Raw genomic sequence first — 15,263 nt, 5'->3', positions numbered from 1 at the left:
TTTAGGGAGGTGTAAACATGTCGTATGCTGTACAATCAGCTGCAGCAAATTAGACATTAGAAAAGTAATTCACAGGCAAGAGCTTTTCATAGGAAAGCTAGGTGTCGGCCTGGCAAGGTGGGGCAAAAGATTTCGAAATCCAGTTGTGGTTCATTTTAATGAATGTTAGATCGTCAACATTTTGGGTAGCCAGACGAGTCCTTTTTTCGGTTAATATTGAACCTGCAGCACTGAATACTCTTTCTGATAGGACACTTGCTGCCGGGCAAGCAAGCTCCTGCAATGCATATTCTGCCAATTCAGGCCAGGTGTCTAATTTTGATGCCCAGTAATCAAATGGGAATGACGGTTGAGGGAGAACATCGATAAGGGATGAAAAATAGTTAGTAACCATACTGGACAAATGTTGTCTCCTGTCACTTTCAATTGATGCAGCAGTACCTGTCCTGTCTGCGGTCATAGCAAAATCACTCCACAACCTGGTCAGAAAACCCCTCTGTCCAACGCCACTTCTGATGTGTGCACCCCTAACACTCCTAGTCTGCTGCCCCCTGGAGCTCGTGTGAGAACGATCACGTGCGCTGTGTGCTGGGAATGCCTGAAGCAAACGGTCAACAAGAGTAGCTTGTTTGGTTGCTAAGATTTGTTCGAGGTTCTCATGTGGCATAATATTTTGCAATTTGCCTTTATAGCGAGGGTCAAGGATGCAGGCCAACCAGTAATCGTCATCGCTCATCATTTTAGTAATGCATGGGTCCTTTTTGAGGATACGTAAGGCATAATCCGCCATGTGGGCCAAAGTTCCAGTTGTCAAATCTCCGGTTGTGATTGGTTGAGGGGCAGTTGCAGGCAAATCTACGTCACTTGTGTCCCTCAAAAAACCAGAACCCGGCCGTGACACGCAACCAATTTCCTGTGCCCCCGGGAAAGGTTCGGCATTAAAAATATACTCATCCCCATCATCCTCCTCGTCCTCCACCTCCTCTTCGCCCGCTACCTCGTCCTGTACACTGCCCTGACCAGACAATGGCTGACTGTCATCAAGGCTTTCCTCTTCCTCTGGTGCAGACGCCTGCTCCTTTATGTGCGTCAAACTTTGCATCAGCAGACGCATTAGGGGGATGCTCATGCTTATTACGGCGTTGTCTGCACTAACCAGCCGTGTGCATTCCTCAAAACACTGAAGGACTTGACACATGTCTTGTATCTTAGACCACTGCACACCTGACAACTCCATGTCTGCCATCCTACTGCCTGCCCGTGTATCCTCCCACAAATAAATAACAGCACGCCTCTGTTCGCACAGTCTCTGAAGCATGTGCAGTGTTGAGTTCCACCTTGTTGCAACGTCTATGATTAGGCGATGCTGGGGAAGGTTCAAAGACCGCTGATAGGTCTGCATACGGCTGGCGTGTACAGGCGAACGTCGGATATGTGAGCAAAGTGCACGCACTTTGAGGAGCAGGTCGGAGAACCCAGGATAAGTTTTCAATAAGCACTGCACCACCAGGTTTAAGGTGTGAGCCAGGCAAGGAATGTGTTTCAGTTGGGAAAGGGAGATGGCAGCCATGAAATTCCTTCCGTTATCACTCACTACCTTGCCTGCCTCAAGATCTACTGTGCCCAGCCACGACTGCGTTTCTTGTTGCAAGAACTCGGACAGAACTTCCGCGGTGTGTCTGTTGTCGCCCAAACACTTCATAGCCAATACAGCCTGCTGACGCTTGGCAGTAGCTGGCCCATAATGGGACAACTGGTGTGCAACAGTGTCATCTGCCGATGGAGTGGTTGGCAGACTGCGTTCTGTGGAAGAGCTGTAGCTTCTGCAGGAGGACGAGGAGGAGGAGGAGGAGGAGGAGGGGGTGCGAACGCCTACAGCCAACTGTTTCCTAGACCGTGGGCTAGGCACAACTGTCCCTAAATTGATGTCGCCTGTGGACCCTGCATCCACCACATTCACCCAGTGTGCCGTGATGGACACATAACGTCCCTGGCCATGCCTACTGGTCCATGCATCTGTAGTCAGGTGCACCTTTGTACTCACAGATTGCCTGAGTGCATGGACGATGCGCTGTTTAACATGCTGGTGCAGGGCTGGGATGGCTTTTCTGGAAAAAAAGTGTCGACTGGGTAGCTCGTATCGTGGTTCAGCGTACTCCATCAGGGCTTTGAAAGCTTCGCTTTCAACTAACCGGTAGGGCATCATCTCTAACGAGATTAGTCTAGCTATGTGGGCGTTAAAACCCTGTGTACGCGGATGCGAGGATAAGTACTTCCTTTTTCTAACCAGAGTCTCATGTAGGGTGAGCTGGACTGGAGAGCTGGAGATCGTGGAACTTTCGGGTGTGCCGGTGTACATGGCAGACTGAGAGACGGTTGGAGACGGTATTGTTTCCGCCGGTGCCCTAGATGCAATATTTCCTCCTACAAAACTGGTGGTTCCCTGACCCTGACTGCTTTTGGCTGGCAAAGAAACCTGCACAGATACTGCCGGTGGTGCGGAAAATGGTGGCCTTACAGTGACGGAAGGGATGTTGCATTGCTGACTAGCTTCATTGGCCGAGGGTGCTACAACCTTAAGGGACATTTGGTAGTTAGTCCAGGCTTGAAAATGCATGGTGGTTAAGTGTCTATGCATGCAACTAGTATTTAGACTTTTCAGATTCTGACCTCTGCTTAAGCTAGTTGAACATTTTTGACAGATGACTTTGCGCTGATCAGTTGGATGTGGTTTAAAAAACTGCCAGACTGCACTCTTCCTAGACTCGGATCCCTTTTCAGGGATTGCAGACTGAGCTTTAACCGGATGGCCACGCTGTCCTCCAACAGGTTTTGGCTTTGACACGCGTTTTGGGCCAGATACGGGCCCGGCAGATGGAACCTGTTGCGATGTTGATGCCTGCTGCGGCCCCTCCTCCACCTCCGCTTCTGAACTACTGCCGCCTGCACCCTGTTCCCCCAATGGCTGCCAATCGGGGTCAATAACTGGGTCATCTATTACCTCCTCTTCGAGCTCGTGTGCAACTTCGTCTGTGTCACTGTGTCGGTCGGTGGTATAGCGTTCGTGGCGGGGCAACATAGTCTCATCAGGGTCTGATTGTGGATCTGTACCCTGAGAGGGCAATGTGGTGGTCTGAGTCAAAGGAGCAGCATAGTACTCTGGCTGTGGCTGTGCATCAGTGCACTCCATGTCAGAATCTACTTGTAATGGGCATGGCCTGTTAAATGTTTCACTTTCTAAGCCAGGGACGGTATGTGTAAAGAGCTCCATGGAGTGACCCGTTGTGTCGCCTGCTGCATCCTTCTCTCTTGTTGTAGTTTTTGCTGAGGAGGACAAGGAAGCGACTTGTCCCTGACCGTGAACAGCCACAAGCGACGCGCTGCTTTTACATTTAACAGTTTCGGAAGAGGAGGCAAAAGAGCTAGAGGCTGAGTCTGCAATGTAAGCCAAAACTTGCTGTTGCTGCTCCGCCTTTAAAAGCGGTTTTCCTACTCCCAGAAAAGAGAGCGTTCGAGGCCTTGTGTAGCCTGACGACGAAACTGGCTCCACAGCTCCAGACTCAGGTGGAATATTTTTATCCCCACGACCACCTGATGATCCACTACCACTACCATCATTACCAGCTGACAATGAACGCCCACGACGACCTCTTGCACCAGACTTCCTCATTGTTTTAAAATCTTAACCAAAGTAACTTTATTTGTTGCTGTCAAACAACTTACACGGTGAGCTATAACTTCAGTATGATTTCAATATCCCTTAACAGGTTGGTGAGACCACAAGGAAAATCAGGCACAATGTTACACACTCTGTTTTCTGTGGCACAAAATCACAGAGATGACACACACGCAGGACTGTCACTCAAGCACTAATGTCAATATTAATCTCCCACCTAATTTATGTTTTGTTTTTTTTCAGGGAGACTTTAGAAACCAAATAATATTAAAAAAAAAAAAAGGCTTTCTATGGCCCACAATTAGAGAGAGAGAGGTGGCACACCCAGGAGTCAAGACTGGCACACAAGCTGAAAGGGCAATATTACTCTCCCACTGTTTTTTTATGTTTTTTTTTTTTCAGGGAGACTTTAGAAACCAAATAATATTAAAAAACCCAAAAAAATAAATAGCCTTTCTATGGCCCACTGAATGAGAGAGAGGTGGCACACCCAGGAGTCAAGACTGGCACACAAGCTGAAAGGGCAATATTACTCTCCCACTGTTTTTTTATGTTTTTTTTTTTTCAGGGAGACTTTAGAAACCAAATAATATTTAAAAAAAAAAATAAATAGGCTTTCTATGGCCCACTGAATGAGAGAGGTGGCACACCCAGGAGTCAAGACTGGCGCACAAGCTGAAAGGGCAATATTACTCTCCCACTGTTTTTTTAAGTTTTTTTTCTTTTATTTTCAGGGAGACTTTAGAAACCAAATAATATTAAAAAAAACAAAAAAAAAAAGGCTTTCTATGGCCCACAATTAGAGAGAGAGAGGTGGCACACCCAGGAGTCAAGACTGGCGCACAAGCTGAAAGGGCAATATTACTCTCCCACTGTTTTTTTAAGTTTTTTTTCTTTTATTTTCAGGGAGACTTTAGAAACCAAATAATATTAAAAAACCCAAAAAAATAAATAGCCTTTCTATGGCCCACTGAATGAGAGAGAGGTGGCACACCCAGGAGTCAAGACTGGCACACAAGCTGAAAGGGCAATATTACTCTCCCACTGTTTTTTTATTTTTATTTTTTTTTTCAGGGAGACTTTAGAAACCAAATAATAAGAAAAAAAAATAAATAAATAAATAGGCTTTCTATAGCCCACTGAATGAGAGATAGCACACACAGCAGTGGCACACAAGCCCTGACTGAGGCCAATATTTTTCTACCACTGATTGATGTAGTGTTTTTGTGTTGAGGTAGAATTTAGAACACAAATCACGGAAAAAATAAATAGGCTTTCTATGGCCCACTCAGTGAGAGATGGCACACACAGGGATGGCACTGTAGCAGAAATGCCAATCTTAATCTCCCACAAAAAAAACAAAAAAAAAACAGGGACTGTCCTACAATTACTATCTCCCTGCAGTAATCTCAGCCAGGTATGGCAGGCAGCAATAGGAGTGGACTGATGCACAAATTAAATAAAAAGTGTGGACAAACAAAAAAGATAGCTGTGCAGAAAGGAACAAGAGGATATGTGCTTTGAAAAAAGCAGTTGGTTTGCACAGTGGCGTACACACAGCAATACTGCTATCAGGGAGCCTTCTAGGGCAGCCCAATGAGCTACAGCGCTGAGGAAAAAAAAAAAAAATAGCTTCCACTGTTCCTGCACACCGAAGGTGGTGTTGGACAGTGGAAATCGCTACAGCACAAGCGGTTTGGTGGTTAGTGGACCCTGCCTAACGCTATCCCTGCTTCTGACGAAGCGGCAGCAACCTCTCCCTAAGCTCAGATCAGCAGCAGTAAGATGGCGGTCGGCGGGAACGCCCCTTTATAGCCCCTGTGACGCCGCAGACAGCAAGCCAATCACTGCAATGCCCTTCTCTAAGATGGTGGGGACCAGGATCTATGTCATCACGCTGCCCACACTCTGCGTTCACCTTCATTGGCTGAGAAATGGCGCTTTTCGCGTCATTGAAACGCGACTTTGGCGTGAAAGTCGCGTACCGCATGGCCGACAAGCACAGGGGTCGGATCGGGTTTCATGAGACGCCGACTTAGCCAAAAGTCGGCGACTTTTGAAAATGATCGACCCGTTTCGCTCAACCCTACCTATGGCTAATAACATGGTAAAGCCTGCATTTATAGGAAGGTCGGAACCAACTGTGTTTGGATGTAATTAAAATCACAGCATGGTGAAGGGCGGGGCGTTCAAGTCAGAAAAAACAGTACATAGTAAATATAGGAAAACTGACTGAACAGCAATCTAGTCTGAACTGGTGCATAACCAAAAAAAGACATATATAGTAAATAGATCAATGGCTGCACTCAATTTTACTGGCACAAGGCCAAATCTTGTGCTAAGCATCTCATGTGTTTTTTCATAGATTTCACAAGCCATTATGCTATTCACATTTCATGTATCGCACATTTCCTTGCCTTAGCACAGTAAAATTGAGTGCAGCCATGTTTTTTCTATCCCGCTACCAGGTCTGCAAGGTTTATAGCTGATCTTTCAGATTTCTTTACCCCCAAAAGAGCAGCCTGGTACCTTATCAGTTCCCACCAGCAATGCATTTATACTTATCATCTAGCATAAGGTATCTTTTCAGCCAAATCCTTACTTTACCGTCTCGATATAGTTAAGCCCTCAATCTATGATATCAAAAGACTAAACTCCAACATCAAATGTCACCAAGCACTACAAGAGCTTCGTAAATTGAAAGCTGATATAGCTTTTTTACAAGAAAACCATTTTGATTCCATGGCTTCCTTTACATTTTTTAAACATTCGCCCCCCACCACCATTTTTTCAGCAAACTTGTTAAGGAAAAAAAATTGCCTCCTCCAAGATGGACCCCCCCAAAGGCCACCCCGATGCATGATCATATCATTATCATTAACCAATGTATCATTTTAATCAGTCAGCGTCAACCTGACACTGTCTGTTGGTTACCCAGCACAATTCTGCTGACAGGTTCTCTTAAAGTCCTGCCCTTATTTATTATTATTTTAAATGAAAAGCAAAGCCAAAGAAAGAGGAATTTAAATTCCCCCAAAATTCAAGAATTTAGACAGCAAAAAAGGACAACAGTATCAGTATTTACCTTCCCAGATCACAAAAAGCAATGCACTTAAAGATGGAGGCAACACAGATGCCAAATATTTTTGAGGCAACCACTTACAACCTACCAATTCATGGAGGGGAGATCGCTTAGTAATAAAATTACAGCAAAGCCAAAACCTGAGCCAGACTATAAGCTGGTGTACTTGCAAAGAGATCGTTCATATGATGGCAATTTCCCAAACAAAACCCAGGAAGTAAAAAAAAATAAGTGAACATAGACCCTACAACAAGTAAATGAGTAAATAGTACATGTAAATAACATAGGGTAATTAGCTAACGCTATTTTAATTAAAAAAAACTATAAAAATCCATCCCACCACATCAAGGTCAAAACCTTTCTAATATTAACACCTTTCCATGTGTCATACAACGTAAATATGAATAAGGGTAGAGCAGGATAGTGCCCCAAATAAGACAACTATCCATGGGAAGCTATACAGATGGAATACTTAGCTCAGGAGAGACCATGCCGCATTACTATTTACTCATTTACTTGTGTCACGGGGATACAAGGAGGGCGAGAGCTAATAACCCGGGCCTCTGCAATTTCCCTCAGACTAGGGAAACCCTGTCTGACCCTCTACCTGAAGTTTACACTGAAGGTGTGCATGTTCAGGCCTCCACCCTCACCCTGACTCCTGATTCAGCCCTAGACTGAATACCACCGCCCACCACCCAGTGAATGCAATAGACCAATACCCACAGTTATAACAAACAAGGATAAAGGAAAATATACACCACGCCGCAGTCAATCAGGAATACACTATAATGGTGCAGGGCAAAATAAATACAAATATAGGAAGGAGTAAATAAGACAAGGAAAATACACCACCAGCAACGATTCTCCAACAACCAGCTCTCCACTCCGGACCGAGATAACTACGGATAAGAAAAAAGCTATAATCGGCGACGCCCAAAGATCAGGAGAACCATTTAAAGGAAATGGGCATGGCCCAGCTTCCAATCCGAGGATCAGATAAATTAACCTCGGAGCAGCCAGACGAAAACTAGCCGACGCCAATGAGCAAACAGTGGTCAAACGCAGAATTACCGCTGTCTGTCAGACGACCTGGTCTGAACAGTGTCCGACATGACACTTGTGGGGTCTATGCTCATTTGTTTTGTTTTTTTCTTGGGTTTTGTTAGTAATAAAATTGTAGACAAAAAATGCTTGTATAAGGTGCTGGTCACATACAGGTAGTGCACTAACCTATTAGTGATGCCTATATTATTAGATTAGGCAGGCTACACAGCACTATATAAGTTCACCCCACAAGGACAGACATCCTAGTTTACAACATGGATGTGCTTGGCTGCACCCTGCATAGAAATGTAACGTGACAAATAATGTACATAATATCTATGAAGTATTGCAAGTCTGTAACCCATGTCAAGAAAAAGTAAAGAAAATTAAAATTAAAAGCATAAGAATTATTATTCTTATGGTTATCTGTAATCTTCCAAGGTTCTTTATGTGACATTTTGCTAACATTATGTAATATGTATGCTCCAAATTCAAAACAATTTCCTTTTCTGAAGTTGATCTTAGGCCCCATTCACACATTCAGTATTTGGTCAATATTTTACATCAGTATTTGTAAGTCAAAACCAGGAGTGGGTGATAAATTCAGAAGTGGTGACATGTTTCTATCATACTTTTCCTTTGATTGTTCCACTCTTGATTTTTGGCTTACATATACTGATGTGAAATACTGACCAAAAACTGAGAGTGTGAACGTGGTCTTACAGAAACTATCCTCCTTGTGGGCCTCCACTCTGGTACTTGATGAAGATTTTATGGTGGTGTTCTCTGAGCAAAGGGACCATCACACCCTCACAGCCCACAGACTCCAACATGTCTAATGACTCTCAGCAGCTTTCAGATACTTTATGACCTCTGGCGAGATGGCAACCCGATTACTCATGTGAAACTTGTTAGAGCCGACATTGGTCCAGTCTCTTGGTTGGACCATACTGTAGTGACGTCATGTTTCTATTATTGTTACAGCTTTCCACAAACCTCCCACCACTGGTGACTAAATGAGTTTCTTTTGATGAACCTAGCTCCACATGTTGAACTTTGACTATAAATGCATAATTTTCCCCATCTGATGCTATTCCAACGGTTGTCCACAAAGTGATTTTCAAGGACAACTGCATCCCTATTGGTTGCAGTCTAAAACGTTAAAGCTTCCAGGAGTTCACAAAATGTGAATGTCAGCTTAACCAATTGGAAAGTTTCATGGGGTTACCGCAACAGGGAGGAGTCAGAAGACCGCATCGTCTGACTGCTCGAACTCCTGAGCTGAGAAGAAGCACTTGTCCTTCTTTTTAATGGTGTTTATTTCTTTTGGCAGAACAGGGGTTAATCAGCCTTGTTGGACACTCTGAGCTCTCAGCTGAGCTCAGTTATCCACTCTCATCCCCTTTATAATCTGGGTCCTTATTCAAACCCATGTCAGAGCTAGCATTTGCTGCATGGCTTAGAAGGAGAAGTGTTATATGAGGAGTTATCTGTGACTGTTGCGTGGTTTGTATGTGTGGTAATTCCCTTCCCTCCTCTACTTTTTTCCCCATATTTTGTATGCCTTGTGATTGTTTGTGTAGCCTTGTTTGTCAGGTTGGTATACTGCAACGTACAGTAGCGCCCCTCTTCCCTGGGTGGGGGAAGAGAACAGATGGAGGGCTAACTCAGGAGTTAAGGCAAGTGTGGCAGCCCTGGCATCTTCACATTGAGAAGTATCCTGGGGAATAGGGCGGGCTATGGCATCCCCTAGTGTTAGGGACAGGGAAGGAGTCCAGGATCACCCAACAGCTGAGTCATGACACTCAGTCTCATTTACAATTTTTCAAACCCCTTTTGAAACAAAAAGGAATATGAACTCAAATCTTGAAATTATCATACACCCTAAGTAGAAAACCTAATGTTACACAAGAAAACACTTTTATGAATATGGCAACAAAGCCCACATTATTAGTAGCCCAACAACTTCATAAAACAACTGCCACCTTGACTCCCAATGCCATTAAGGATAAGATTGGTATGCTTCACTATGACTCTTACCAAGTAGTTAAGATAAGTATTAACAGTGCTCTACTTCACTCCCTCTACTTCCTTACCTCTTACATTTCTATTAGGAATGAAAAATTTTATTATTTGTTCTCCTTTTCTCAACCTGAAGCCATTTCCATCCTTAATGAAAAGAACTTAGTGGACAAGTTAAGGGATGTCTTTGAAGATCTCACATGTGGTAAATCTTATGCTTGTACTTTAAAATATTTGGGAATATTTTACCTCTCTGTAAGATGCACTTATTGGGCTCTGACTCATCTTCGCAAGGTGCAACTATATCCTTCACTACACATGTTTCACATATTGAGGTCCTCAAAGCAGGGAGAGATCCCCAGGAGTGTTCTAACAGCTTTTTTGCACTTGGACTTAAAAACCTTTACTAACCAACGAGCTTATTCACTTAAAGGGGTTGTTCACCACTAGGACAACCCCTTCTTGATCTAAATGTTTGGCCCAGAAAAAAAAAGCTTATACTCACCTCCTCTGCTGGCGCCGTTTCAGTAGTGTCAGTACTTGCAGTGCCCAGGCTCTCATGCAATAGTCGCGACATGTGACCCCAATTCCCAATCAGCGCTAGCATTATTATCTCCGCCTTTTATCAAATTGAACATGAAGAGGAAGCTAGGATTGCAGCTGATCTCTGACTTCCTCCCCATGTCCAATTCGATAGAATTTGAGAACAGTGACATGAGTGCTGATTGGGTGCTTGGCTCATGTGTCTGCACGGAAGCCCTGGGGAGAGTGAGTACCAACATCGCAGGAATTACACCGGCACGGGAGGTGAGTATAAGTTTTTTTATTTTATCAGAGCAAAGTGTGGGGAATGAGAAGGAGTTGTCCAAGTAGTGGAAAACTTCTTTAATGTTTGCTTTGATTAAGTTATTCATAAAGACCAGTTGGGCTTTACCTCATTCTATCCAGCTGGATTATTTTGGTTACAAGATTAACACATCAAAATCAGAGACCCTACCCATTAATATCCCATCCCTCCTATTGCATACACTTCAAGCCACCTTCCATTATTCTAGCCTAATTTTTCTACTCTACAGAAATAGTTCACTGTACTTTTGTGGAAATGGAAGTGTTTACCTCTCTCCCTATTGGCATGCATTGTCCATATTCACTAAGTATTTGTACTCTTGTAAAATAATGCTATTCAACTTTCTAGAGTGTTTCTTAGATTTGCTCAGTCTGTGTTCTTGGGCTTTTTTTGGAACACCAAATGAAATGAGATACCTATATACTGTACATTCTGAAAGTTTTTATGTCTTATGTATCCTAACATCTTGACCTACTTTACATGCTTGCAATAAGTCGAGATATGAGTTGAAAATGATGGTTAGATCCATCCTTGTTGTTTTAATGAGGTCAATTCTCTGATATGAACTCACAAGTTGCATTAAGCCCATTGAATTTCACAAGGTAAAGTACATGGACTCCTTTCTCTTGCTTTTTTCAATCTAATCTTTTAGTCCTTGACACTAAACTGGATTATATCACTTTTACAACTTTCTGGATCTGCTGACTAGGGAACTTCGTTCTTTTTATACATTGAAAAACAAAGAACTTAAGTCTGTTTCGGCTTTCTACAGCCATTCACAAGTAAAACATTACAACAATTCTGTACTTTACCCTGAGCTCCCTGTCACCTAAAGGAAAATCTGAAGCGCCTTAGATCATGGTGTCATATGAAAGCATTAGTGCTCAAACTCAATGTCCTCAATGTCACCATTACAGATACATGATAGGGGTGTCACAGGCAGGAACTGTAAAGCATATTTTCTTTGACTGCCCTCGAATTGCTCACTATTGGTCCATGATTCATTCCATACTCTGGTATCTCTTCAATCAATATATCCCTTTTGATCAGTTAACTTGCCTTAAATTTTCCCTCAAAAGGACCATATCCTGACCAAAGCAAAATGCATCACCAATCTATTTTGGAAGTGAGAAATTCCACCTTGCAGAATGGATTTCCATACTTGTGGCAAATCGTGAAATAATTAAAAACTTCACTTCAGACTAGAACAGACAAATTCAACTATATGGACCTCTGGGATGTCTGTTCTGCTGATATGCGATTGTCGTACAAGACTCTGATTATCCAGCGTGTCCAGTAGCATGTGAGCAAACTTGCTTCGTTTTTTTCTAAATATTTTTCCATCTTTCATTTCTTTTTCTAACTTCTTAACATGCTGTATGTTTTCCATATTTAATGATATTGAATAGTTTAATATTGCAGATGAATTGTCAAGTTAAGGTGCGTCAGTTTCCTCAGTATTTGGAATCTAGGTACCATGATGGGTGCTTATTTTCTTGTGTCTTAATGATTGATCTGGTATTTTGTGGGTTTTCATTTTTCATTTCCATAGAATAAATATTTTTTTTTAGTTCTCTTCAATGACCACAGACACAAAAACATTGTATCTTCAACATAGGAGAGACTATGGGACTTTTCATTTACATAACTGTTTATCCATTAAAAATGATGCCTTTTTTACTGATTATTGTAATCAATACATTTTGCTACTTATAATCACTTGGCAAGCGCTGCTTGCAATTATTCAAATCCTTTCCTCATAGTCTCTAGTGTACGGCACTGCTTCTAGTGTCTGATGTTGGATTATTAACTAACAGCAATAATGATTTTATCAGGTAACATCTGAAAATAGTTTGTTCAAGCTTATTACAATTATTTTGTGAGACTAAAATCATTAATCTTCCCAAACACAAAGTAAATTACGCTTTGCATTCTCTTCTAGTGCATCAATTATAACCATGACAGCCATGCAGAAACTTTTGGCTGCCATGATATTAGCATATTTTATTCTTGATTTAATTACATGAATAATTTATTTATTTTTATTTTACTCATTTATACAGCTCCATTAATTCTACAGCGCTTTATAGATATCATCACTCAGAATATAGATTCCCTATCAGTATGTCTTTGGAGTGCGAGAGGAAATCGAAGTAGACCCATGCAAACACAGGGAGAACATACAAACTCCGGGAAGATGTTGTCCTTGGTGGGATTTGACCCCAGTGCTGCAAAGCAACAGCAATAACCACTGAACCACCGTGCAATGTGTGTGTTCTTGCTATTTCTACATTTGTACATTTTCTATAAAATATCGCATTGTGATGGAGCATATTCAATCTGGTAGCATGAAATTAGGAAATTTCCTCGTGAACACGGATTGTGGCATGTCTTGTCACGTCCACATCTTGTACAGTTTGTACTATTCATATGCACCTTTTTTTGCAGATTTTTTGTGCAAATGGGAAGCTGTATTTTACAAGTACCAGCAAAAGCTATGACATTTCAGAAATATCATGCACACGCTTAATTTTTTTCCTGACTGAATTTGAAAACTATCAAATACAAAGTCTCAGATACAGAAACCATAATAATGTAGTAGTCCTGCGGAGACCATCCAAAAACTACTCGGGATAATACCCTGTGAAGCTTCCCATTAGCATAAGATACATGAACTGAAGCATATAAATCACAGAAAATTTACTTGAAAAAAGGGGTATATTTTATTTACAATAGAAAATTATCATAAAATACAGTCAATGACAATTAATGCCTAAATATCACAAACAGAGCTATTTGAATATACAGAACAGGTGCACCCATGAGAAACTGTGTTGCACCATAGAAACAGGGCATGGGCACAGAGGTAACAGAAAAAGGGGTTCAGTATAACCACCTGTTATACAACAATAAAGTGCCAGTGCATATAATAGCATCAAGACGGTTATACCCCCTACTTTTACATGGGTATGGGGAGACACATATCCCTCAGTTCAAAACCGGTCAGTGACCACATAGTAAGAAACCCATGTAAAGAGAACCAGTGTTCCAATTATATGTTCTTACCCATATCCTTCTCCATAGGTGCACACACGCGCCCCGACGCACGTTTCGCTTTCGGTTTCCTCGGGGGGCCAATATAATGTAAATGTCCCCGGTATTCGGCTTTTGTATCCCTCTAAAGCGTTTCATGTGTTGGCGCATGTAGCCGACAGAACATTTTTTCTGAATTTGAAAACTGCAGCTTTTTTTTAAAAAAAAAAAAAAAACTGCAGCAAATCTCAAATTTAAACATTTGTCTAAAAAGTCAGCTAGAAAGGGTATAGGAATCTGGCCAAATATAGGTAGCATAGATACTTCTGTTGGCAGTTTATTGCTTGTTAGACAGGACAGATTAGGCATGTTGAAATTCAATATGCCCAACCTTTCTTCCCTGCACCTTTGTCAATGGCAGAGAGTCGGGTCACCCTCATGCAGAAGTGGTTGGTTAATCCTGTTGACATTGGTATTAGTATCATTTCCTTTAGTTTCTCAGCTTACTAGTAACTATCAGTTGATGCTGGTATAGCATTCAGGGAATATGACTTTTATTCGATGACCGCTATACTGTCAGGCAAATCTCTAAATTAACTATCTGAAGATATCTTTATTTAGAATTTTTTTTTATCTTTAAAAAATGACTGTAAAGAGCCAGAGGATAGGCGTCTCCCTTCAGTCTAACTTGCTGTTAATTTCTTGCTGTCTGTCCATAGCAACAAAAATGTCAAGATGGATTACAAGAAGGCAGGTCTTTGTGTCTCTGCCCCTGCCCTCCTGTCTGTCTATCTGCATACAAACAGAACAGAGATATTGGCTTTCAGTTCAGGACAAGCAAGTGTCAATGGCAGGTGTAATTGATAAAGGGAAGTTTTAGCACCTGTAGTGCTGGCAGAATTCTATCTAAAGGTTAAACAGCATGACAATGGTGCAGTTCCTGGACTGGTATGGAGCCCAAAAACAGTCTTATATTGTTGAGCTTCTATAAGTTAATGGACAGTTTTGTTTTATTCTCCAGCAGAGCAGGTAGACAATGGTTATTACGCTTATAGACCAGCGTTACTGCTGGGATGGACTGCATTGGCAGGTAACGATGAACACTATAATTACCTTGACAAGTTACTATTTATTTTATGTTTTGGAGGAAAACAATCCAGGGGGATAATGCAGTTTTGAAAAGAAAACATGCAATTGTCATAAAGAAATCGATTTGGTATGGCGAGGTGGACAAGAAAGTGACTTTTCAAAACTGTCAGAAGTGAACTTAATGATTGTCCCTCTTTGTCACTGTACGCACCTCATTTAGAAGGTGAAGAATGTTCCTCCGGATTTACTGCGCACCAGTTATGTAACAGCTATTATTAACGGGCTGGATAGATTTACACAAGACGGACAGATCAGATACAACATTGTTTTTTTATGATCTTTTACTTTTCTAATATTCTTTGCAGAAGCTGACAATCACAAACAGTTTCCCGGTTACTAATTATATGCTTTCATGGGTACTTGCCTTCTGTCTCCTCTAATCCATTGTCCACTTCAGCCTTGGCTTT

The 15,263-nt window shown here is 42.0% G+C and overlaps 1 protein-coding gene across 2 annotated transcripts in view; it reads left to right on the top strand.

The window, feature by feature from the left end:
• The window catches only part of FUT9 (fucosyltransferase 9), a 367,796-nt gene that overhangs the window by 138,776 nt on the left and 213,757 nt on the right, over nt 1-15,263 (top strand). The window contains exon 1 of one of the 2 annotated variants that reach the window (XM_077289705.1): nt 11,662-11,977. The exons of the other annotated variant lie outside the window; for it this stretch is intronic. The gene's annotated coding sequence lies outside the window, so the exon portion shown is untranslated. Of the gene's footprint in view, nt 1-11,661; nt 11,978-15,263 lie in introns of those variants that run through there. 2 annotated transcript variants of the gene reach the window in all.

Source organism: Ranitomeya variabilis, chromosome 2 (genome assembly GCF_051348905.1).
Source record: "Ranitomeya variabilis isolate aRanVar5 chromosome 2, aRanVar5.hap1, whole genome shotgun sequence".
Taxonomy (NCBI): domain Eukaryota; kingdom Metazoa; phylum Chordata; class Amphibia; order Anura; family Dendrobatidae; genus Ranitomeya; species Ranitomeya variabilis.
Note: the sequence above shows the minus strand (reverse complement) of the source record. Positions and strands in the feature narration are given on the sequence as shown.